The sequence below is a fragment of the Taudactylus pleione genome, unplaced genomic scaffold (assembly GCF_031769625.1).
Source record: "Taudactylus pleione unplaced genomic scaffold, aTauple2 ptg000454l, whole genome shotgun sequence".
NCBI lineage: Eukaryota > Metazoa > Chordata > Amphibia > Anura > Myobatrachidae > Taudactylus > Taudactylus pleione.
Window position 1 is genome coordinate 13204307 of NW_028284856.1, and position 24791 is coordinate 13229097.

General features: G+C 45.4%; 1 protein-coding gene across 1 annotated transcript in view; it reads right to left on the minus strand.

Moving 5' to 3' along the window:
• TEX15 (testis expressed 15, meiosis and synapsis associated) overlaps nt 1–24530 on the minus strand; it is a 108222-nt gene extending 83692 nt beyond the window's left edge. The window contains exon 1 of the mRNA XM_088448394.1: nt 24446–24530. The gene's annotated coding sequence lies outside the window, so the exon portion shown is untranslated. The remainder of the gene's footprint in view (nt 1–24445) is intronic.
• Between the last annotated feature and the right edge of the window lie 261 nt (nt 24531–24791).

Below are 24791 nucleotides of genomic sequence, written 5' to 3' on the forward strand. Positions count from 1 at the left end.
AAGCAGGGAGAGACTCCACCCTCGGTAGATCCCTCAGTGTCTAGTCTGTCCAAAAGACGGTTCTGCCAGTACCGGGGGGCCATTTCCTTAAAAGAGACTTAGAATAGGAAGTTGGAGAATACCCTAAAGTCCATGTACACAGTAGCAGCCGTGATTCTTCACCCTGCGCTAGTGGGTTGCTGGGTCAATAAGGCGGTTGAAGCCTAGGCTAAATAACTATCCGAAGGATTACGAACAGAACTCCCAGCTGAGGATCTTCTTCCTTTAGCAGAACAGATTGGGGAGTCGGCTGCTTATCTTGGCGAGGCTTCAAAAAGAGGTATGTATTCTCACTTCTAGGTCTTTCGCTTTGGCTGCGACAGTGGCAGGCTGATGCAGAATCAAAGCGGGCAGTGGAAGCACTTCCATTCACTGTTGACGTCCTGTTCGGACCCAAACTGGACAAGTGGACTTACCCCCAGGCTACCGGGAGTAAGTCTACTTATCTCCCCTCAGCTACTCCAGTTTCCCGTAATCTTTTTTCAGGACCGTTCTTTCGTGCATCAGGAAGATTTATAGGCTGTTCCAGAGGAGGACCTACCACTTCTCGTGGTTCCAGAGGTAGGGGTAGAGCAGCTACAACCTCTACACACCAGAATTGCTGCACCAGTACAATAAGCCCTCCACCAAACCCAGTGCATGACGGGTTTCCCTCTCACCTGGGCACTTGTCTTCGAGATTTCAGGGCAGTGTGGGCACAATCTTGTCCGGACACCTGGGTTCGGGACCTCATCATTCAGGAGTACAAACTCAATTTCCAGATCCAACCACCTCGGTTTTTCACCACAGGTTTGCCAGTTTCCAACGATAAGATGGGTCGTGATACAAGAAGCTATAGACAAACTTCTGAACGCTCGAATGTTGGTAGCACACATAAATTAAAACAAGGGTTCTACTCCAGCTTGTTCGTGGTTCCGAAGCCTGACAGATCTGTCAGACCTATTCTGAATCTGAAGGATCTCAATCCCTATCTGAGAGTATTCAAGTTCAAGATGGAGTCCCTTCAAACGGTCACTGCGGGGCTCGAGGAAAACGAGTTTCTGGTGTCTTTGGACATAAAAGATGCCTACCTACACATTCCCATCTGGCCGCTTCACCAGGCGTTCCTACGTTTCGGAATTCAGGACTCACATGTTCAGTTCCAGGCCTTACCCTTCGGCCTATCTTCGGCTCCCAGGGTATTCACCAAGGTAATGGCAGTGATGATGGTTCTTCTTTGGACTCAGAGAGTCACAATTGTCCCTTACCTGGACAATATCCCCCTGAAAGCTCCTTCCAAGAACCAATTAGTACAAAACATACTGGTGACTCACAGGCTCCTCATACGACAAGGGTGGACCCTGAACTTTCCCAAGTCCCATCTGCAGCAAACACAGAGGCTTCAATTTCTGGGGATGATTCTGGACATGTCAGAAGGTCTTCCTTCCTCGGTGAAAAAGCAACTTCCATTCAGGAGATGGTGTGGCTGATCTTACAACGTCGACGAGTATCAGTGCACCTGTGCATATGACTCCTCGGGCAGATGGTTGCGGCCTTCGTAGCCATTCCATACGGCCGCTTCCACTCCAGGCCTTTTCAACTGGACCTCCCCTCCCAGTGATCAGGATCTCATCTATTCGTTCACCAACTAGTGAAGCTGGCCCCCAGAACTCTTATCTCTTCTCTTGTGGCTGAATTCATCTCACCTGTTGTGAGGGCAAGAGGTTCGGAGTGTGGGATTGGATTCTCCTCACCACAGACGCGAGTCTGAGGGGGTGTGGGGGCAGTGACTCTGGAGAACCACTTCCAGGGCCACTGGACTCCACAGGAAGAGAGACTTCCCATAAACATCTTAGAATTATGGGCAGTGTTTTATGGTCTTCAACTTGTGCATCACCTGTTGCAGGGTCAAGCCACAGCGGTGGCGTACATAAACCGACAAGGCGGCATCAGAAGTTGGGCAACAATGTAGGAGGTAAGCCGCATTCTACTCTGGGCGGAGGAATTCGCTGTGGCAATATCAGCAATATTTATTCCAGACAATTGGGAAGCAGACTACCTCAGCCATCAGGACGTACATCCCGGGGAGTGGGTGGTCCATCCCCAGGTGTTTTAGCAGCTTGTTCAGAGGTGAGGCATACTACAAGTCAACCTCATGGTGTCCAAACAACAATCGTCAACTGCCTCTGTACTGTTCTCGGACAGGAGACCCAGAGGATGTGGCAGTGGACGCACTCTCAACATCCTGGCAGTTCAGATTTGTCTGTTTCCACCAATTCCTCTTCTGCAACTCATCAAGAGGGAAAGGCCACGGTTCTGTTAGTGGCTCCAGCTTGGCCCTGCAGAGCTTGGTATTCCAACCTGTATCTACTGCTGATAGACGATCCGTGGCCTCCACCGCTGCGAGAGGATCTCCTGCAGCTGGGTCCTTTCATCTATCTAGACTTAGGGCGGCTACGTTTGACGGCGTGGCTGTTGAAAGGGCAATCTTAAGGCGAAAGGGGACCCCATGTACTGTGATCCCTACCATGCTCCGGAAGGAAGTTAAATCCAGACACAACCACCGTATCTGGAAGGCTTATGTGATCTGGTGTGAATGGCGGGGATCGCCTCCTACAACATTCAAGGTGTCCAGGCTCCTCCTTTTCCTGCAGGCAGGATTCTCAGCGGGCCTACGTCTTGGGTCCCTGAAGGTTCAGGTTTCAGAACTGTCCATTTTCTTCCAGAACAAACTGGCCTTTCTCCCGGATGTTCAGACTTTTTTTGTAGGGGGTTATCCGTTTACAACGACCCTTTGTCCCTCCACGGCTCCATGGGACTTGGACCTCGTCCTCTCTTTCTTGCAGTCTTCTCTGTTTGAACATTACAGACGGTTGAGTTTAAGTACTTCTCCCAGCCCTGGCTTCGGCCAGGCGAGTGTCGGAGCTCTTTCCTGTTGTCCTCCATACTAGGTGGCCTATAAATAAAGGTTAAGAATATCACTCTTGTTGATATCTCTTCCATTGCCACCTTATATTTCCTCCTCACATGTCTTATTGCTACACTTGTGCCCCTTTTATCTTCCCATTTCCCCCTCATTTCACTCCCACTGCTCCCTCTTATCTCTCCCATTGCTTAATTATTTATATTCCATTGCCCCTTTAACTCATCTACTCACTAGTCATCTATAGACTAGACTACTGTAACCGCCGCATATTTGGTCACTGACTCCTGCAGAGTCTTAATGTACTTTTTATCCATTTGTCACACTCTTGATCAAGCTACCACTATTCACTGATACAGTTTACCTGATAAACTGTCTTAGGACCCGATTCAGCACGGACCGCAACACTGCATTCACACGCACCCGTTGCAAAATTATGCAAATGAATGCGATCACACTGGCGCCCCAGCACAAGATGCAGACGCCTAGCACTACATAAAGCCGCCCCCTACACTCTACTTACATCCGCATTAGTTAGTAAGACAGTGAAAACATTTGTAACATTGAGAACCATCAAACCCATACGCAGTTTTGGTTGACCTGACCCTCACACACAAACTGCTACACTTCCAGCACACAATGAGTACTCGGGCTGAGTATGCATTCGTAGGTGCTAAATTATGCACGTCCCAGTAATTGCGTTCAAACGCACAGGCTGAACACCTCCAAACGGTCACTTCCTGTAACTCACTCTGCCATTTCTATGCGTGCTCACTGCAAATCGCATCCCGATCAAAGTGGCTGATTCGCGCACGCGCAGTTTGCAAACATCAGCCGAGTTCGCGCGAATGCAGTGCTGCGATCCATGCTGGATCAGGCCCGTAGTTTCTTCTATCACTAGTTCTCAATGCAGAAGCTGCAGCCAAACTGAGAACACAGAACGGATGGCCAACGACCATCAATAGTTTATAAATATCAATGGTTTACTACCGATGGTCTATGGTTTTGCCATCGATGGCAAAGTGGAGCCAGATTTTTTTTCTGCTCATTACACAGCTCTTAGCCCCGCCCCCTGGCTGTCCACTAAGCCCCGCACCTGCTTTTTTATTAGCCCGCGGCTTGCCAGACTCCCGGCAGCGGTGGCCATCAAGTGGTGCAAATTATAGATGATTCACCTTTTATTATTGTACTATCGATGGTTATCACTGATAAGTGTCATCGTTGGTGACCATCGATGGAAAACCACCGGATGGCCATCCCTAGACCACACAGAAAGACACTACAAGACAAGTCTGAACTTACCAGTTGCATGTTTAGTGCAAGAAGGGTTCAACTGCCGTACTTAATATTTTTTTTATTCCTGTTCCCAAAATGAAACTTATACCAAGGAGAGACTGTATTTAGGTGTATAACATACTTTATGTACAAAAACATTTTACCCCCCCCTTCCCCAGGTCAGTCTAAAAACAAACTGTGCCCGAGGGGAGCTGGAAAGTAATGAGAGGGGGACATAAAAGCTACAGCATTCATGTATAAAGAAGTAAACAGTTGTAGATTGGAAAAAAAAAAAAAAAAAAACAACATTCCAATCGGACAACAGAAACACAAACAACCGTCTGAACCTGGAAACAGTAACTAATGCAGGTAGAGCAGCGCAGGGTGGGCGTCCAGTGTTCCCTGTGGACTCGGAGAAAGGGATTTATCGGTAAGTACCAAAATCCTAATTTCTCCTTCATCCACTAGGAGACACTGGAGCCTCAGTACAACGGGGACATCCCGGGTGGGAGAGCGCTGAGTACCCTGCAAAACTGCACGGTCCAACTCTGAAGCGGAGGCCGCAAAAGTATCTAAGCGGTAGAACTTTAGAAAAATATGCTTGCCTGACCAAGTGGCTGCTCGACAAAGCTGGTTTAAGGAGACCCCACGAGCAGCCGCCCATGAAGGACCTACCGAGCGTGTTGAATACGCCGAAATGGAAACCGGTGGTTGTCGTGCAGACACCACATAAGCCTGTCTGATAGCCAGACGAATCCATCTAGAAATGGTTTGCTTGGAAGCCGGCCAACCTGGACGCGCCAAATCAAACCGAACAAACAAAGCATCGGACAGTCCTGTTGATATAAATCCGGAGCGCTCTGACGACATCTAAGGACCTAGAGGCTGAAGACTCATCCTTAAACACAGGGACCACAATTGGTTGGTTTATATGAAAGGCCGATACTACTTTTGGAAGGAAATACTTGTGTGCGCAACTCCGCCCTATCTTCGTGGAAAATGAGATAAGGAGGGCGACATGACACATGCCTCGCTGAGGCGAGTGCCAAAAGAAGAACCACCTTCCACGTTAAGCATTTTATCTCCACCCTCTGTAACGGCTCAAACGTGTCATACTGGAGAAAAGTACCAAATCTAAGTCCCATGGTGCCGTTGGAGACACAAAGGGAGGCTGAATTCTGACTACGCCCTGGAGAAAGGTTTGGATATCCGGCAAGAAGGCTAACTTAATCTGAAAGAAAATAGACAACACGGATACCTGTACCTTTAAGGAACCAAGACGAAGACCTGCTGTTAAACCAGCCTGAAGGAAAAGAAGTAGACGTGACACCTTAAATACTGACGGAGGAGAATTGTGTCATTCACACCAAGCTACACAAGTTTTCCATATATGATAGTAATGTTAGGAGGAGGAGGAGACAACTAAATAGACAAACACGTTCACAGCGCCGGATGGGCGTCCATTGTCCCCTGTGGAATCGGAGAAAGGGATTTATCGGTAAGTACCAAAAAACCTGTTTTCTCCTTCATCCACTAGGGGACACTGGAGTCTCATTACAGTGGGGACATCCCAGAGCTCCCATTCCGGGCGGGAGAGCGCCGAGAAACCTGCAGAACCTCACGGCCAAACTGCGAGGCAGAAGCCGCAAAAGTGTCAAAACGATAAAGTTTTATATGTCGGAACGACCAAGAGGCCGCCCCACAAAACAAGAGCCATAGAAAACCCGTCGGCCAGCCGCCTAGGGAAAACCCACCATGCGCCCTGATGGAAACAATAGGCTCCTGAGATGAGGCCATAAGGCCTGTCTGATGGTCAGACTACTGCAGCGTGCAATAGCCTGCTGCGTGACCAACTAACGAAGATGAGCAAAATCATACCAGCCCAACAGAAAAAAAACATCTACGTGAGAGATGCCGTTCTTTTCATGTAGACCCTGATGACAACATCCAGGGATCTAGAGGACGGAGAATCCTCCAGCAACACTGGAAACACAATATGCTGATGAATGAGGAACGCAGACACCAACTTAAGAAAGAAAGACATGTGCAAACGAAGCTCAACCCTGTCCTCACAGAAAAAAAAAGTAAGAAGGACAATGGGAGAGAAACCCAAGTTCCGACACACTACTGGCAGACAACCAGGACTGAGAGAATAACCACTTGCCAAAATAAGAATATCAAATCTACAATCTGTAACGGTTCAAACCGAGAAGAGACTGTAAGAAAGATCCAATCTCCACGGAGCCGTGGGAGGAATGAATAGCGGTTGTAAACCTGATAACTCTCTGAAGGAAAGTGTGAACGTCCGGTAGCAAAACCAGATTCCTCTGAAAGAAAATAGAGAGTGCTGATACCAGAACTGTCAGAGATCCCAGACGAAGGACCACCGAGAACCTGCCTGCAGGAAAAAAAGAGGAGCCTAGGCACCTTGACCTATGCAGGAAGCGAGCCCTGGCGTTCACACCAAAATACCTACACCTACCCAATGCGGCGGTAGTGCTCTGAAGGAAATGTTCTTACTAGCTCGAAGCATGGAAAGAACCAACAGAGATGGAATTCCCTATTATCTCTAGATAGCCCCTGCAACAGCCACACCCTCATCCTGCAGCAGAAGGGTCCATAGATAGTCTATCAGAAGAAGACATAGGTTGGAAACACCACGCCTCTCTGTGCCAATGTAAGCTTGTACCCCTGGATAATGAGGTCCCAAATCCAGGCAAGAGTGTACCCACACTTTAAAGACTGGAAAACATGCTCCCACCCTGGGGTCCCCCAAGTGAGAGGGAACCCATGCAGCAGTGGGTCTGGAAGAAGACTTCTAGTCCTGGTAAGTAGCAGTCGTTGCGCTCTGGAACTACAAGAAGTGGAAGGTCCTCTTGTGGAACAGCTTCTAAGCCTTCTTAGGGCCCGAAGAGTCATGAATAAGGTTTACGGGAGGCCGAATCAGCTGAGGGAATCTTGTGTCAGAGTTAGCGGACTGTATTAGCTGGAGCTGAATACCTAAAAGAGAGATTACAGACCTCTCGTGAAGCCCTGCCAAGATAAGCAGCAGAACCTCCAATCTGTTCTGCTAAAGAGATAATTCAGATAGAGTCTAGTCCCATTAGGCTACAATAGCTCTATTAACTCAGCAGCCCACTAGAGCAGGGCGAAGAATCAAGGCCACTACTGTGTAAATGGACTTTAGGATGCATTTCTATATGGAGCATATACGCTCCACGATACACTTCCTCATTCGATAAGAGTACTATGGACAACCGTCTGCTAGAGACCTGTTGTAAAACACCCCATTCCAGACCACTGGAGAGGGTCTGGCAGTCCATAAGATGCTGTGATAGATTGTATATAACGGAAACAGATTAGGAGCGCAAGATAAACAACGCTAATAGGATGATAATAATCACACCCTTTATAATGTTAAGCGATAGTATATCAGACAAGGCCTGTGCCTATATGCTAAAGTCCTTGCTTTGTGTACATCCGTCACCGCCCAAAGATGCTGATATACTGCTTGCTCTTTAGAGGCACCATAGAAAACCAGCCCTATGGCAGCTGCAGTGTATCTAATAAGTCACTGCGCTAGGGGTATTGAACTACTGGTTTCCTGACTGGGAATCGAACCCCAGGCCGCAGCTGAGAGGGCACCGAATCCTAACCACTAGACCACCGGGGATGGCCTGATGGGAGAGAAACCCGGGCTGTGTGGTGTGCTAGACGGGGGCACTACCATTGAGATACTGCTCAATGTACTTGAATTTGTATACGTGGCATCTCCAGACGGGAACTTAACACACGTCTGTATACTTTAGACCTGGAGACACTTCTCTCTTTCTGAGAAGCCTCCAGCTGAGCAGAGGGAGTTAAATTACAGTTATGAGTACCAACGTGCTAAGGGGCAGCAATGCTAACCCGCACACCATCCAAATAGCCATGGAGATGCCGGGTACTGAACCCGGGGACCCCAAAACTGGAGCACGTTATAACCTGCGCCGTACAAGACCGCGATTCTGACATCCCTGACCTTGTTATACAGTTATGGAGTAAAATCAGGTTCTTTGTAAGTAATTGACTCAAGGTAAAAAAATTAAGCTGATATACAGAGAGGCAGGAGAGAGTTTCCAAATAGCGCTCCTAGCTAGGCATATAAGGAAGCAATAATTGCTGATGCTATAATTGCTCTCCTGCCCAGCCCAAACCCCACTGTCTACTAACAGTATCAAGTTAGGTAAGCAGCTATGAGAATGACACGCACCTGTAGCAGCATTGCAGACGTAATGCCGGATACCGGTGCAGGCTTTCTATATGTAGCGTTCCCGCTAGGCAGTTTTAGCGGGACACGGCGCCCTGCCCTCCTTCTGGAGCGCCCAAGTCCTCCTTCTGGAGCGCCCAAACCTTACCGCGCAGTGCCCCGCTAAAACAGCCATCTCCAGTGTCGCAGTGTCCCGCAGGTGGGGATATGTGCAGTGACCCGGTCACCACCGGTGAATAGACACCGGGCGCATGCACCCGGCATCTATTCTTCCTTTCAGCAGTGCTTGGGGGCTGCCCGGCGTGTCCGTAAGTGCCGGGCACACCCCCAAGAGTTACAAAAAGGGGGAAGCGTCTTATAGACATGCCCCCTTTTCAATGGCCACACCCCCTTTTCGGGGAGGCGCGAGGAAGTGCCCTTTCTAGCTCCAGCGCCCTGCCTGCCGCCGGAGCTAGAGTGAACACTATATATGTAGCAGACTGTCAATGGCCACCCGCAACCTCGAGGGAAGCTTAGATAGCCTCTTGAAGTAGTGCAGGAGGTGTAAAACAGAGGTTTATCTGCGCGCCATTTCTGCATGACTAGCCACTGCTGGTGTTATGTACTGGCTGCCCCGTTAATCGGAGTAGCCTTGCAATGCTGTAAATGTTAACCTGACAACACAGCTAGACGGGGAGCCAGATACACTCATGTGGCTGCTTTGCGTGACTAATGGAGGTCCGCTATGCGGTCTGCACGCAGCAGCATGTGGGACCTCCAGATGTGGACTGGATAGTCAAACACTAAATCTGCAGCAGCGTCAGCATGTAATGGTCGCCGGCTGTCAGCTCTGTGCTGAGAAGCGCCGAAGCAGCTGGGAGCAAGGAGCAGACTTTAGTGATATGCTCCCCCCCTCCCCCTCCCATGGCGCCCATTGTTATATTACATACAACGTCCGTGGACTGCCGCTGTCTAGCAAATACCGCCCTTTCTGTGCCTGGCCACCCCGCTAATCGGGAAGCCAGGATTATACTCACAGTCACTGCCTAGGCTGCCGGTGAGGCTATTGGGGGACCGCAACGTGCACCGCATGCGGTGTGTACTGGTCTACCCTGGAGACAGTTGTCTCCATAGCAGAGTATCCCAGCTCGAGCCACAAGCAGCTATGATAGAGTCCCCCCGGCAGCTCCATCATCGCAGACAGGCAGGGGCAGCCAGCTGCCAGTCATATCCTCAATGCTAAAAATCAGCATCTTCTTTATCTTAAAATTGAACTATGCCGGGGGGCGTGGCCTGACTGTCTTCTAGCACGGACGTGCTTTGGTGGAGCTTCTGCAATATGCACAAAAAAGGAGCTTATTTGGCTGCACATTAGGGGTCTGTCACCCTCCAACTACTCCCTAAAGGTGCCTTCCTCCCCTCCGCTCAGTTACCTGCTCCTCCTGAGCTTCTGGTGACCTCCGATGCTCTCCGGCCTACCTCCCGCCTGGACGCCGCGGCCTTGAGCTGGAGCCCGGACGGGGACTCGCGAGATCTGGCCGCCGCGGGTCCCATTTCATCCCCAATAAGCCCAGCGGTGCCTGACGCCCTACTGCGAGACCCTCCTGAGGTCCCGGTGCTTGCTGAACCCTGCGGCCTACTCACCCTCCGGGAGCCGCGGGATCGAGTTCGGAGCTCCGGCGGGGGCCCGCGTGACGTCACTGCCGCGGGTGCCGCTCGGCGCACCCGGATTCTGGGCACACCATCACCGATCCTGGCCCCTGCTGATACGGACTCTCCCTCTCCAGGACTGCTGACCACCAGGTTTGCTGTATCACCTCTGGGGAAGCCACAGGCGCCATCTTGGGTTTGGGCCCCACACTCATAAGATATCTACTTGCAGCTGGCTCTGTCCCTATCACCCTCCAATATAATATACATGGCCTATCTATTTCATCATTACACTCCTGCTGGTGGATGAATATTTCACTCTTCAGCATCTCCCTAATAGCAGGATAGTAGCATCCATTGATACCATGTTTTTTCAGTGATATCCATCACTCGTCCCTATGAGACCTCCACAGCCCATATTTACCTAATATTGCATTGACCGCAACAGAAACCACTTGACTTTCTATCCCTTTCTAAATATCTATATATTTGTTATACGAAGCAGACAGTATGCCCAACAAAAGAAGCAAGTTGTCTACTCTCGCTCCTCCCATCAAATTTGTAGCGCAGAAAACCACCGATTCATCCTCTGCTGGGAAATCTCCACTAACAACCAAGGTTGTCCCTTCTCTTAGCCCTGATGTCAATCTTGATCTTTCTGCTGATGCTCCGCTTACTGTCCGCACTCTCCATCAAATGCTTCAGGCATTCCGCACGGACCTTACCTCTGACTTCCAAGTCTATTAAACAACTCACCAATGAAGTGACTGGTATTGGGGACCGTACGAACAACTTGGAGACTAAGATGCAAGAACTAGTTTCCTCCCATAATGATCTTTTTACCTCTCATAACTCAGTCCTCACGGAATTGGCGGCTGTCAAAAACAAACTGGCGGATTTGGAAGATAGATCCAGGAGGAACAATGTTAAAATCAGAGACGTCCCGGAATCGGTATCAAATGTAGAACTCCAGGACTTTGCTTTGAACATCTTCCAGAAGTTATTGCCATCTGCAGAGGTTCGCGACTTGCTGATAGATCGCATCCACCGTCTACCTAAACCCCGCTCAGCTCCAGCAGGCTCTCCCAGAGATGTCCTCCTGCGACTTCACTTCTTTCATATCAAAGAAGAAATATTGAGGGCGTCACGAGAGTCGGGGGACGCGGAAGTTCTTAATAATCTCCAGTTGTTTTCCGACTTCTCGATCCAGACCATTAATACACGGAGAAAATTCCAACCTATCACGAAAGCGCTTCGGGATAACGACATCCAAAACAGATGGGGTTTCCCAGTGAAGTTATGGTGCGAAGATGGCTCCACATTTATTATCTCTTCACTGGAAGCTGGCGCCAAATTGTTAGCAGAGTGGGAAATTTCTGTCTCGATTCCTACATCTTCACAAGCTCGTCTTCTCCAATCGGAGTGGTCTCCAGTGGGATGAAGCCGATATATGCTGCCTTTTTGGTCTTCTTCAAAATCTCCTGGTTTTCTTTTGGATACATCTAGATCTGTTAAGCAACGGATTATTGCGAATCATCTTAGTATTCTTCAGTTATTCACCACAACCACAGTCTTTCTATAGGAACTTTGTTTCTTCCATACCTATAGATCTGGATTTCTTTTGTGGACGCTCCATGCTGTACCTCTGAAATACAAACACTTCCGGTGTAAGGTCTGTTGTATCCTTGCAATTTCTGTTTATTGTTCCATATAACGTAAGTGATTTACTGTTTGATTGCAATGCTTTTTTCCCCTTCTCCTGCCTTCTTTCTCAACGTAGTATGTATTGAGATTATTTCTCTGTTGTTAGGTTGTGGAGAGGGGATAGTAAATGTGATATATTACTGTATGTTTATAATTTGTTTTATAATAGGTCTCAGGGATGGGGAATGACACAGTCCGCCCAACATGTTAACCATTTTGCCGTACTGTTTTTCCACGGCAACTTGCTGTGGCCCGATATACTGGGCCTTTTGGGTTTTCTATATCCCTTTTCTGCCTTTGTCTTTCATTTTTTTCCCTATTTTTATGTGTAACCTTTTTTCCATTTTTTTTGTTGTTGTGTGACACGTACACTTAGAACATTCTCAATTTTCCACTGTATTTCACTATCCAATGGTTAAAGTCCTCTCGCTAAATGTCAAGGGACTTAACTCCCCACAAAAGAGACGCTTGGCTCTTTCTACTTTCCATCATCATAAGGCTAATATTGTAGCCCTACAGGAGACGCAGTTTTCATCCTCAGCACCCCCCATATTAAAGGACCATAGATACCCTGTATGCTAAACGGCTAATAGCCCTCTCAAACGTAATGGGGTTGCTATACTGTTTCATGCCAATACCCCATTTGTGTTACATAGAAAAATAGAAGATGGAAACGGCAGGTTCCTCATTCTTATTGGGAAGGTTGAGGAGACTGTTGTCACTTTGGTTTCTCGCTATGCCCCTAATTCCCGACAGGTCCCCTTTTTATGAGATACTTTTGAGGAAATATCTAAAGTTTGCCAGGGTGCACTTATTTTGCTGGGTGACTTTAACTTAGTTCTCGACCCTAAATTAGACAGATCCTCACCCCAGGGTCATTCTTCTTCTCCTTATGATATGGGCCCTTCATTGGCCTTTAAGAAATTATTGGCGAAGTACGATTTGTATGACGCTTGGCGTACTTACCTACCAGATGAGAGAGATTATACCTTTTTTTCCTCAGTTCACAATAGTTACTCTAGAATTGACTTTGTCCTTTTGGATGAGGGAATTCTACAGTCTACTAAAAGGGTTAAAATTCTCCCTATTACTTGGTCCGATCATGCACCTGTCTTATGGACCTGGGATATAGGCCATCAATTTCCTACTAGGCGTCCCTGGCGTCATCCTGAGTACCAATTAAAAGATCCTGAGACTCTGCTGGCCCTTACTGATTCTCTTAAACTATATATACAGACTAATTCTCCTACTGACACTTCTGTTTTCACACATTGGTGTGCCTTGAAAGCAGTTCTCCGTGGTACCTCCATCCAAAAAGGAGCTCAAGTTAAGGCCCGATCTCGTGAACTACAGAATAGTCTGGAATCCACCCTACGGTCTTTAGAGTCCCAGTATCAAATCCGTCCCACTAGAATATTGAGTATACAACTTCAAGAAGTGCGAGCGCAGCTGCAAAAACTTTTTAGGTCACATATGCAGGCGGCTTTTACTCGTCTTCGACATAAATTTTATATGGCCGGTAAAAAAGCCTCCCGTCTTTTAGCACGTAAGCTGCGTGGTCATCAAGCTCGCAACAGAATTAAATGTCTTTTAACTCCCTCGGGTTCGAAATGCCTGAATCCCCTTGACATTGCTAACCTATTCTCGGACTATTATGCGAAATTATATCATTTACGTGAGGATCCTTTAATCCCCCAACCTTCGGCTAATGTTATTTCCTCTTTTTTAGATAATTTATCTCTTCCTTCTCTAGATTCGGATGGCCTGGCGTCCCTAAATGCCCCTTGGTCTTTGAAGGAAATTCAGGAAGTAATTAAATTACCCAAGGGCAAAGCCCCCGGCCCTGACGGTTTTTCAGACTCTTTCTATTCTGTATTTACTGAAGCCCTTTCCCCAATTCTTTTAAATTTGTTTACAGAAGCCTCAGATACCGGATCTTTTCCACCCGAAATGGTAGAAGCACAAATAGTCACCATTCCGAAACCTGGTAAAGATCCCTCTGAGAGTAAAAATTATAGACCCATTGCGCTCCTTAATACAGATGTGAGAATTTTTGCTAAACTGATAGCTAACCGCTTAAACCCATTACTTCCCCGGCTGATTCACCCCGATCAGGTGGGGTTTGTTCATGGACGCCAGGCTCCCGATAACACCCGGAGGGTTTTGGATTTGGTTGAATAGGTGTCATTCAATAGATTACAATGCCTCCTTTTATCTCTTGACGCTAAGAAGGCGTTCGACCGGCTCCACTGGGAATATATGCGCCAGGTTTTATATAGATATGGTTTCCGGGGCGACATTCTTCGGTCCATTAATGCCCTTTATTCTGATCCTTCTGCTCGTGTTTTTAGTAACGGGTTTCTCTCCTCACCCTTCTCAATTTCCAATGGCACCAGACAGGCATGCCCCCTTTCCCCACTAATATATGTGCTGGCCATAGAACCCCTTGCTCAAAAAATCCGCCTGTCATCTGAGTTTCCAGGGCTCTCTATCTATGACACCTCTCATAAATTATGTCTGTTTGCAGATGATGTTTTGTTGTTTGTCACCGACCCGGAGATTTCGTTGCCATCGCTTCATAGCATTTTAGAAAATTATAGTGCAGCTTCCTACTATAAATTGAATGTCACAAAATCTGAAGCTTTTCCATTAATATACCACCTTTATCCCTACGTTCATTAAAGAGTCGATTCCCTTTTATTTGGAAGAAGTCTTCCTTATCATATCTGGGAATTAATATACCATCCTCCATTAATGTTGTTTTTAATGAAAATTATGTTCCCCTTTTGATGCAATTGTCCTCTCTAGCTACTGCCTGGATGAGCCACGAGATCTCCTGGTTGGGCCGTATAGCGGCGTTCAAAATGATGCTACTACCAAAATTGATGTATTTATTCCGTGCTATTCCGTATGCTATCCCAGGTAAATTATTGCAACAGATGCGCCGCTTGATGATTTCTTATGTATGGAAAGGTAAAGCACATAGAATGGCTTATAGTCGTATGGTTCGACCTAAACCTCAGGGAGGCCTTAATCTCCCTGACCTGACCAGATATCATGAAGCGGCCCTTCTCTCTCAAATATGCGACTGGTTTCTCCCCCCCTCTGTTAAACCTTGGGTAGATTTAGAGCATGCTCTCCTTCGGCAATTTCCCCTCCCTGACCTTTTATGGATACCCCATACACTAAGCCCACAAATTCCCCTACTCCCTAAAACAATCTTGGATACTTCAAAAGTTTGGGATCATAGTCTCCTGGCCCATTTTGATTTTACCCTGCCCACCAGAAATATTTCTCTTCAGGCATTGAACAAGGTTTTACCTAGCCTTAATATGTCCTACTGGATGACTTTGGGTATTGTGTCCTTAGCGGACTTTTTTTCCGCATCCTCTATTCTCTCGTATTCAGACCTTTGCACTAAGTATTCATTGGGACCCCCTGCCTGGTTCTACTATCACCAACTTACACATTGGTATGCTTTGATGAACACCGGCCCTACTGTATTCCAGACTCCACCACACCAAATTTTGAGTAAATTTAATAGGCCCTCTTCTAGTGGGGCTATTTCTTTCTGGTATTACCTACTCTCTCCTATAGCTCTGACAATTAAATCTCCTGCCCAACTCCAGTGGGAAACAGATCTCCAACGCACTTTCACCCTCTCCCAATGGGAGACTATTTATCTCTCTACCTTCTCCATGTCTAAATGTACTAATCACATTGAAATGTATGTAAAACTCTTAAATAGATTATATTTGACACCTTCTAGATTACACAAAATCTGTCCCACAGTCTCAAAGTTCTGTTGGCGTCTGTCATTCTGAAGGCTCTATTTTCCATATCTTCTGGGATTGTCCTTTATTGCGCCCCTTCTGGGAAGAAGTATTCACTCTTATTAAAAATGTCCTAGGTCTCACTTTAACTCTAGATCCCTCCCTCGCCCTTCTCCATCAGTATCTAATTTCCATTCCCAAATCTGACCGATACGTCTTGTGCCATATTTTGATATCTGCTAAAGCCACTATAGCTCAGCATTGGAAGTCCCCTTCCCCTCCTTCATTTGCTAAGGTTATAACTAAAAAAAAAATTCCATTTCGAGATGGAAATGAGAGAGGTTGAGCACTCTATGGCTATTTCGTGTTACAGATGGAGGGGTTGCACCCTTGCCCCTTTCCTCTCCAATTCCTCGAAGTGTCTCTCCTTTTGATTTAAATGAGATTCCACAGGTGAACCAAAATATTTAATTTCAATATCTATTCTGGTAATTGCAGTTTTCAGTGTCTGTTCAATGTCTTTGAGTGTACTGTCATCCCCTTACACTTTATTTTATGTATGTTTCCCCTTTTTTCTTTACCCCCATAAATATTTTGTATTATACTCAATAAATATTTATTGATGAAAAAAAAATTAAAACTATGCCCTGAGGAGAAACCAGAAGTATGACCAGCTCCCTTGGGCACAATACTAAGACTGAGGCTTGGAGGGGGGTATAGATAGGGAGGAGCTAGTCTCACTTCTAAATTCTTAAAGTGCCAGCTCCCGGTTAGCACACATCTATACCCCACTGTAATGAGACGCCAGTGTCCCCTAGTGGATGGAGAGTTTTTTTTGTGACAATTTGTGATGATTTGTCATGGAATGACCAGTCTGCGTTCCCATAAGAAATATGGCTGCAGCCTCTCTATTTCCAAGGCCATTCAGTGGGACCATAGACTCATTGGCGATCAATGCTGCATCTTTGTTTGCATAACCGCAGGAGCGTGTCTCAATACAACTCCAAAGCATCTGCAACATTTGCATATTTTTACATCGCGTGCGCACACATACACAGCGGCGGCAATAGCGTACAACTCTGAATCAGGCATAGCCAGCTATGTCTCTGAAGTGTGATGGGTCACCTTATATTTTCTAATTCTTCCTCATATCTCTCCTATTGCCCCTTCATATCTCTCTCACAGCTCCCTCATACCTCTCTCACGGGGGGAGATTCAATTCAGTGCGATGGTGAATAGCTCCGCAATGTAAACTTCCCACTAGAGGATCTAAACTAGGGCAGCGATGCTGCTTTCTGGTTTAACGCATGCACTAATAGCATCACGGCCAGCACTTACGTCTGAGAAATCTGGTTACCTTGAAAAGAGCAGGAAAAAGGAACTGCACAATTTGTGACAGGTGTAGGGTGCTAGAAGGAAGACTACCATTGCCTACTCATCTTTCTCTCACACACAGCCATCCTCATGTCTCTCCCATTGCCATCCTATTTCTCCCACTACTCCTCATTTACTGCAGTCATACTTGCTTACTTTTGAAAAAGCATTTCAAGGAGATGGTGAAAGCAGCACCTATGAGCGCGGCAGTAAAGTGGGCGTGTACTGCTACATCTGAGAGGCGTGTCATAAAATTGATTTAGATCCAAATGTAAACGAGCCCAAAAGCAGTTAGTAAGATCTACTTATTGATGAAAACACACTGATACTTTTCAGAAAATGCATGTAGTCATACAGATCATTGTGCCTTATAACCAATGCAGGGACTTTATACTAATGATCCCATTTGAATTTATATATCTTTGAGTTGTTTTTTTTTTTTTTAAATATAACAGCCACATAATGGGAGTAAGGTGCAATCAGGGAGTCAGGGAGATTGCTACTATTTCAGGGAGTCTCCCTGACAATGAGGGAGAGTTGGCAAGCATGCATATAGCATCTCACTACTCCATCATATCTCTCCCACTACACCCTCTTAATGCCCACTCATAACTCAACTGCCCCCTGGTATCGGTCAGACTGCTCTCTCGAAACTCTCCCACTTCTGCAACTTATTTTTTCCCAATGCCCCCACTTAGGTCTCTCATTGCTCACTCAGCACCTTCCCATTACCCCTTCATATCTCACCAACTGCTCCCTATTATCTATCCCATTCCCTATTCATCTCTCTCACAGCCAGCCTCATGTCTCTCCCACGCTAACATTCATATTTCTCCAACTACTCCTCATATGTCACCCACTGTCCACTCATCTCTCAAATTGCTCACACCTTTTTTCTCTCCCAGTGCACATTCATATGTCTCTCGCTGCTCTCACATTGGCGGAGATGTATTAACGCCGAAATGGCATCAGCGCACGTTATGTGCACTGATACCGCTTCTCCCCATGTATGATTGGGGGGGCTGGGCGGTAAGATAGCAGCACTGCTAGGCAGGGCTATGTATGAACGGTCACTTCGCTTTACCGTTCCACCCACTGCAGCTGTCGCCCTATCCCCACAGCAGTGATCGCCGGAGGGGGGAGTTATCACTTTCCCCGCTCCGGCCGATGAGATGTTAATACATCTTATCGTTAGTGCTTCCTGATTCACCTTAGTAAAGAGGCAAAGCAGGAAGAGATATAGCGGCACGTAAAATGCCGCTATAATACATATGCCAGATTGTCCACTCAGTACCTTTCCATTACCCCTTTATATCTCACCCACTGCTCCCTATTACCCATCTTATTATTTAAGCTGCATACACACACGATTGAGTTAATTAACGATTTTAGTAAACTATTTTCTACCTTGAAAAAATGAACTAAAATCGTTTACTTAAGTTGTTCATTTACTATGTTCATTTAAATGTAATGAACGATTTTTATGAACTACAAACGTTTTTTGCATATTAACTTAATGAAAATCGGTGAGTTGACAAGTCTGACTGAACTACAAACTACAAACGTGAACGCGCATGAACAATAATCGTTCATCGTTTGACTCAAAGTGAACGATTTTGTTAAACGATAATCGTTCAAAAAATCGTTGTGTGTATGCACCTTTAGTCATCGCTCTCTAACAGCCAGCCTCATGTCTATCTCATTGCTAGCTTCATATTTCACCCACTGCTCCTCAGAGCTCATCCACTGTTCCCATCTCTCTCTCCCACTGCTCCATCATATTTTTCACACATTCTTTCCCACTGCCAACTCATATTTCTCCCACTGCTTCATCATATCGCTCGCACTGCCCCCACTGCTTCCCCTATATCTCCACCACCTCTTCTTTCACACTGCCCACTCATATTTCTCTTACTGCTCCATCATATCTCTCCCACTGCTCCCCTCATATTTTTCACAACTCTTCTTTCCCACTGCCCACTCAAATTTCTCTTACTGCTCCATCATATCTGCTCCCCTCATCTCTCTCCCACTGCTCCCCCCATATCTCTACCACCTCTTCTTTCCCACTGCCCACCCATTTTTCTCGTACTGCTCTATTATATCTCACCCACTACTCCCCTCAACTCTCTCCCATTGGCCCCCTCATTACTCTCCCACTGCTCCCAGAGTTCAAGTCTCCTCAATGTTTTGACACATGAACATGTTACTATAGGGATCTTGATCTTTATAAGATCAGTATATAAAGGTTATCAAATGAGTGGATACAACCACAGCCAAAATTAATTAGCAAAACGCTAAAAAAAAAAAAAAAAGCAATTGATCCCCTTGAGAACAAAGGATGGTTCTGTAAAAAAAAAATCCTTTATCCTCTTTTTGAATAGCTTTGGAAATAATGGGAAAGTAGTACAAGAATTTTTAAACTCTGCAACATTTCTAAACCAGGAACAGGTGCATTCTAAAGTGAGAACACACTGAGATACCTACACCCACTCAGAGTGACATGGAAGTGAATGGGGAATGCTGTTCCTGTGCAACCATAGAACAAACATTGGAATCGCTATGTTGTAACAGGAACACTGTTCTCCATTCAGCTCCATATCACGCTGAGGGAGTATCTCAACTCAACCTTGGAAAGTTTACTGGCCAGATGATGTGAATGGTACTTTCTTTTAAACCTGCAGAAGTTATTGCAGTAGTAAAAGGGCCAGACACACAGTAAATAGCCATTGACTGAAGGATAATTCCACCATAAAATTATTTTTTAACAAAACATCTCTCTCATCCCAAAGAGAAAACTAAAAGCAACAAATAGAATAACTCCAGATATTGAGAGGTATGCCAAAAATGCACTTTACATCTTATATAAACAAATAGCTTGAATGTCTACTTAAAGTATGGACAAAGAGCCTGATTTAGTACAGATTGCAACTGTGATTACGCACGCAACCAGCCGATTGTTGCGTTCTGCATCGCAGTGCGTGAACCAGCCACTGCGATCGGGACTGATATCACTGACTATTCAGACCCATCGCAGAGTGATTGACAGGAAGCGCCATTTGGGGGTAGTGATAAGGGGATGGTTGGCGAAACGCAGTCGTGCCAGTGCGTTTGAACGCTGTTGCATTGGCGTGCATAAATTAGACACTGTGATGCCGTAACTGCGTGCGACGAGGTTACCAATTTCTGAGTAAGGTCAGAGCTTGTGCAAGTGTGCGTGAGGCTGCGATTGTACTCGATGGTTTTGCAGTCTTGCTGAGAATTACGGATGTGTGTAAGGTAAAGCGGGCATACTTACGTAGTGCAGCGACGGCATAGCGATCGCAGTGGATTAGCATACTATCACAGTGAGACTGCGTGCGTAATCGCTATTGCAATCCATAATGATTCAGGCCCAAAGTTTTGTAGATTCTAGCAGCCAAATTTAAGAAAAGATAATTGAACCCTGATTATCCAAAGTAAATGAGGGGAGAGGTTGCATGGATAATTAAAAGTCACAGGGAATCTGATTCTTGCATGGCACGTGCATTTTCAATCATAGGGGTCAAAACAATCAGGAGATATTTTACAAAAGGCATTTTTTTAAATCAAGAAACTCACATATGTTGCATAAATGCACACACCTGATACAAGAGTCAATTATAAATGCCAATTTGTTGTACTCGCAGCGAGGTTGTGTGACTTTTCTGCAAAAAGCAACCTCAGAAGTGCATGAAAAAGTGTGGATACCATCCTGGACCCCAAAAAGCGACAACTGAGATATCAGAACCATAGAGAAGCCTTTCAGTGACCATAAGAAAGTACTGGAGGTTCTTAAACATTGTCAAATGGCTAATTTTTATACTTTTTATTAATGGTGGAAAAATTATTTAAAAAGATTGTTTGCCAGCAAATTCCAGTAATTTAGTGTTTTATATAAGTTTGTAAATAGGTAGAACACTTTTAGCTCTTATCTGCAAGTACAAACACCCCTCTCCCATCAATACAACACATACCTGTCGCTTTTTAGAGAAATTCACATGAAAACTGACATGTCTTTATTGGCCATATTATGCTATTTAAACCCCTCCAAGTGCATTATTATTTATTGTGAGGGGTGTACCAAAAGATCTGCACTGTGTCCTCACAATTTTACCATATAATAAAGCTTTCCATAGATTTGCACCTGCTCAGGGGGTGTGCGCAAAAAAAACACGAATTTCCACAGAAAACGCAATGCAAGTTTGGGATTGAATTGCAAATGCTATTTGCGGTGCGAGATCTCAGTGAGAACGGCTTGCAGGACCCAAATCGCACCTAACAGAATCAACCACATAATTTGAGTAAATATTCCATGTATTATTGAAAGTAACAACATCTGTATACAGAAAGAAAGTCGAATATGAAAGGATGTGCATTGTAAATCAAACAATGCCTAAAGAGACTTGCATCTACAGTGTAGTATATACTGTATTTACACTAGAAAGGAAAAAAAGAAAAAAATTGCGCCTTTAGACCACCGCAACAGTTGATACGACCCCAGATAATCATGGTTTTACTGTAAAGATTGAGAAAATGCTTAAAAGTTAGGCACAAGCAGAGCACCTCTCACTGTCATGACTACCAGACCAGCACAATGCTTTACGTGAGCTGCTCTAGTAGCTCTCTACAATACCTTTCTGGAGATGCTATCACTAAAAAGCAGCTGCATACAGTCATCCTGCTGCCTAAATACTAGGATAGCTTATAGCTTCCGAGGCGACATCAATAAGCAACCACTAACTCAAGCAATTAGATTGTACAAAAGCACTTACTAGAAAAAGGACATTAAAAACAAACACATACTACTTTGGTCAAGAGGGATGTCTGTAAGCACCAGTAATTTACAGTATAGAATAGATCATTCAATATGTCAGTGATTCCCAACCTCAGTCCTGAAGGCACACCAACAGTCCTGGTTTTAGTGATATCCATGTTTAAGCACAGATTGTTAAATCAAAATAACTGGAGGTACTAATTAAGTCACTTGTGCTCAAGTATGGCTATCCTTAAAACCTGGGCTGTTATACCACATTTACACTAAAGTCCCGGGTCTGATCTGGTATTTGGAACATGGTTCCAATCCGGGTCAGACCCCTTCCCGACTGCAGCGCCGACCCGAGCTATTCCCGGGTCAGAGCCGTTCACACTTCACACAGGTGCAGTGGAACTGTTCTTCCTGCGCTTGGAGATTAGATCATCTCAGAGAGCTGAGAAACCCGGAAGTCCCCATGCTTTAAATGGCACCTGGGTCGGATGACCCAGGTTACCGGTTTACACTGCTGGGTTACACTGGTCGTTCCCATGTTAACCCTGCAGGCTACCCGGGTTGGATTGCCAGGTCACTCGACCAGGGAACCCAACCCTTGCCCCTTTTACACCTAGCAGCAACCCAGGTTAACGCTGCAATAATCTGGGTTTTAGCTGTGGTGTAAAAGAGGTATTAGTGTGCCTTGACGACCGTGGTTGGGAAACCCTGCAAAATGTGTAAAACAACATTATTACGGTTCAGTTCTCAATAAGTAATGAACTTCCTTTAAACATATTTTACTATGGTCTATATATGCAGTCTGTATTTTTGTTAATATAGTGATTAAGATGCTAGACTAGTACAAAAGAATATTAAAATATAACAAATTTGTTTGGGTCCCAGCCCATACATTATTGCCCCTTGCATTAAGCCTCGTATCAACTTGCTGATTAAACAGAGCGATTGAACGATAACGACATAGTTATATCGCTCATAAATCGGGCATGAAAATTTAAAAAATGACCAGCGATGCTCGCTCCCGCTGGTCGTTTTCTACAACAATCATCGCCTGATTGGCCATAATAACGACAGATTGGCCATTTTCTGTGATCAGTGTAGGCACTACTGGGGAAGAGTAACCACTGTACAATTACAATGTTGTAATTGTACTGTCGTTCCAAGATCTGCAAGTGGATATGCACCTTTAGATAGGAATATCTGCCAATAGTTTTTAATGAGAAAATTCCTTTTCCTGCAGTGCATGTATATCCAGCAACAAAACTTTGGACATAGTATCCCACGACCCCAACATAACACAATCACACATTTGTCAGAACATAAAAATATATAATCCTTTGAACATACAAGTTCGCGTAGTGCAAATGCATCTGGGACACAAAACAAAAGCAGTACTAGTTTATAGTTGTCCATGTACACACAAGAAGAACAGATGCTCAGAACTGCACTCAGTTTAACAGCTAGAGAAGTGGTAATCTACCTGTTATCTGTCATTATAAAGACTGACTGAAATCTTGCTTTGCAATACTAAAGTTGTATATGAAATGAAAGGCTTCCTGACCAAAGTGTAAAAAAAAAACACCTGATGAAACTTTTATACTTTTCGAAGGTATAACTGTAAGTGGCAGCAACAAACCTTTTGAATGTTATAAATAAATGGGGAGATTTATCAACATTTGGAGAGCGATAAAGTGGAGAGGGATGAAGTACCAATCAATCATCGCCTGTGAAGTGAGTTAGGAGCTAATTGGTCTATACTTTACCACTCTCCACTTTATCTCTCATCAAACTTTGATACATCTCCCACATGATCTCAAATGCTCAACAAAAGGTACAGGTGGAAATATATTAAAGCTTGGAGAGATAAAGTACCAAACAATCAGTTCCTGTCATTTTACAGACTCTGGTTTTAAAAATTATAGTAGCTAATTGGTTGGTACTTTATCTCTCTCAGAGCTTTGATACATCTCCCCCTATTATATAGTACCTAAGATATTTTAGCAACATGTTCCTTGTTACAAAAAAAAAAAAAAACACCCCACAAAAAAAGAAGCATGAAAACATAGTACACAAAACATGATATACAGATCAGCAGAAGTGCAGTTAAAGCAAAGGTTACCAAACTTGTTCCTCAAGGCACCCCAACAGTCCAGGTTTCCAGGATATCCATGCTTGAGCATAGGTGACTTAATTAGTACCTCAGTCAATTTAATTTAACCACCTGTGCTCAACCATGGATGGCTATCTCTAAAGGCCCCCATACATCAGCAATTGATTGCAGCAATCGTGCAATTTGCAATCGATTGTGTATAAAAATCTTTCCCTTTTTCAATCGATTGTGGCAATTCTGCAATCGATTGAAAAAGGGAACATTTTTTATACACAATCGATTGCAAATTGCACGATTGCTGCAATCAATTGCTGATGTATGGGGGCCTTAAACCTGAACTGTTGGGGTAACTTGAGGAGAGCATTTGGTAACCTCTGCTGTATCGGATAAAGCAATATAAAGCAGACCCTCCTACATAACCCCTTCCATCAGGTACAAAATGCTGTACATCCCGTCTTCGCTCTTAATTAATGATGGCAGCCACCTGTGTTCAACTAGGAAATTGATGAGACAGGTGTTTCAGCACAGGTGGCTACAATCATAAATTAAGAGGGAATACCACGAGTCTTATTGGATGATCTGTGTAAAGTAGCTGCGCACTGACCTCCTGCAAATGTCTTCTGTAGCATTTGTATCGGCGGCGGCGGCGGCGGCGCCGGTACACCCGCACAGGAGCCCGCACGCACTCTTCAAAATACAACTCCGGTGATTCTTGATTGACAACTCCGCGCTGTACCGCTCGCTCTCAGAGGCCACGCCCCCCACGTCTCCTGTGCCGAGTGGTCCGACTCTGGCCCCTCCCTCCTGGCTGTTACGGGATTCGGCCCCTCTCCTGCTGCTACTGAGGAGCAACGCGGCCACCGCATGACCGGATATTTTTATTTTTAATACAATGGGAACGCAAATGACAGGGCCGGTAGTTTGGCTGCTCCCATGTACCGTCACTGCTA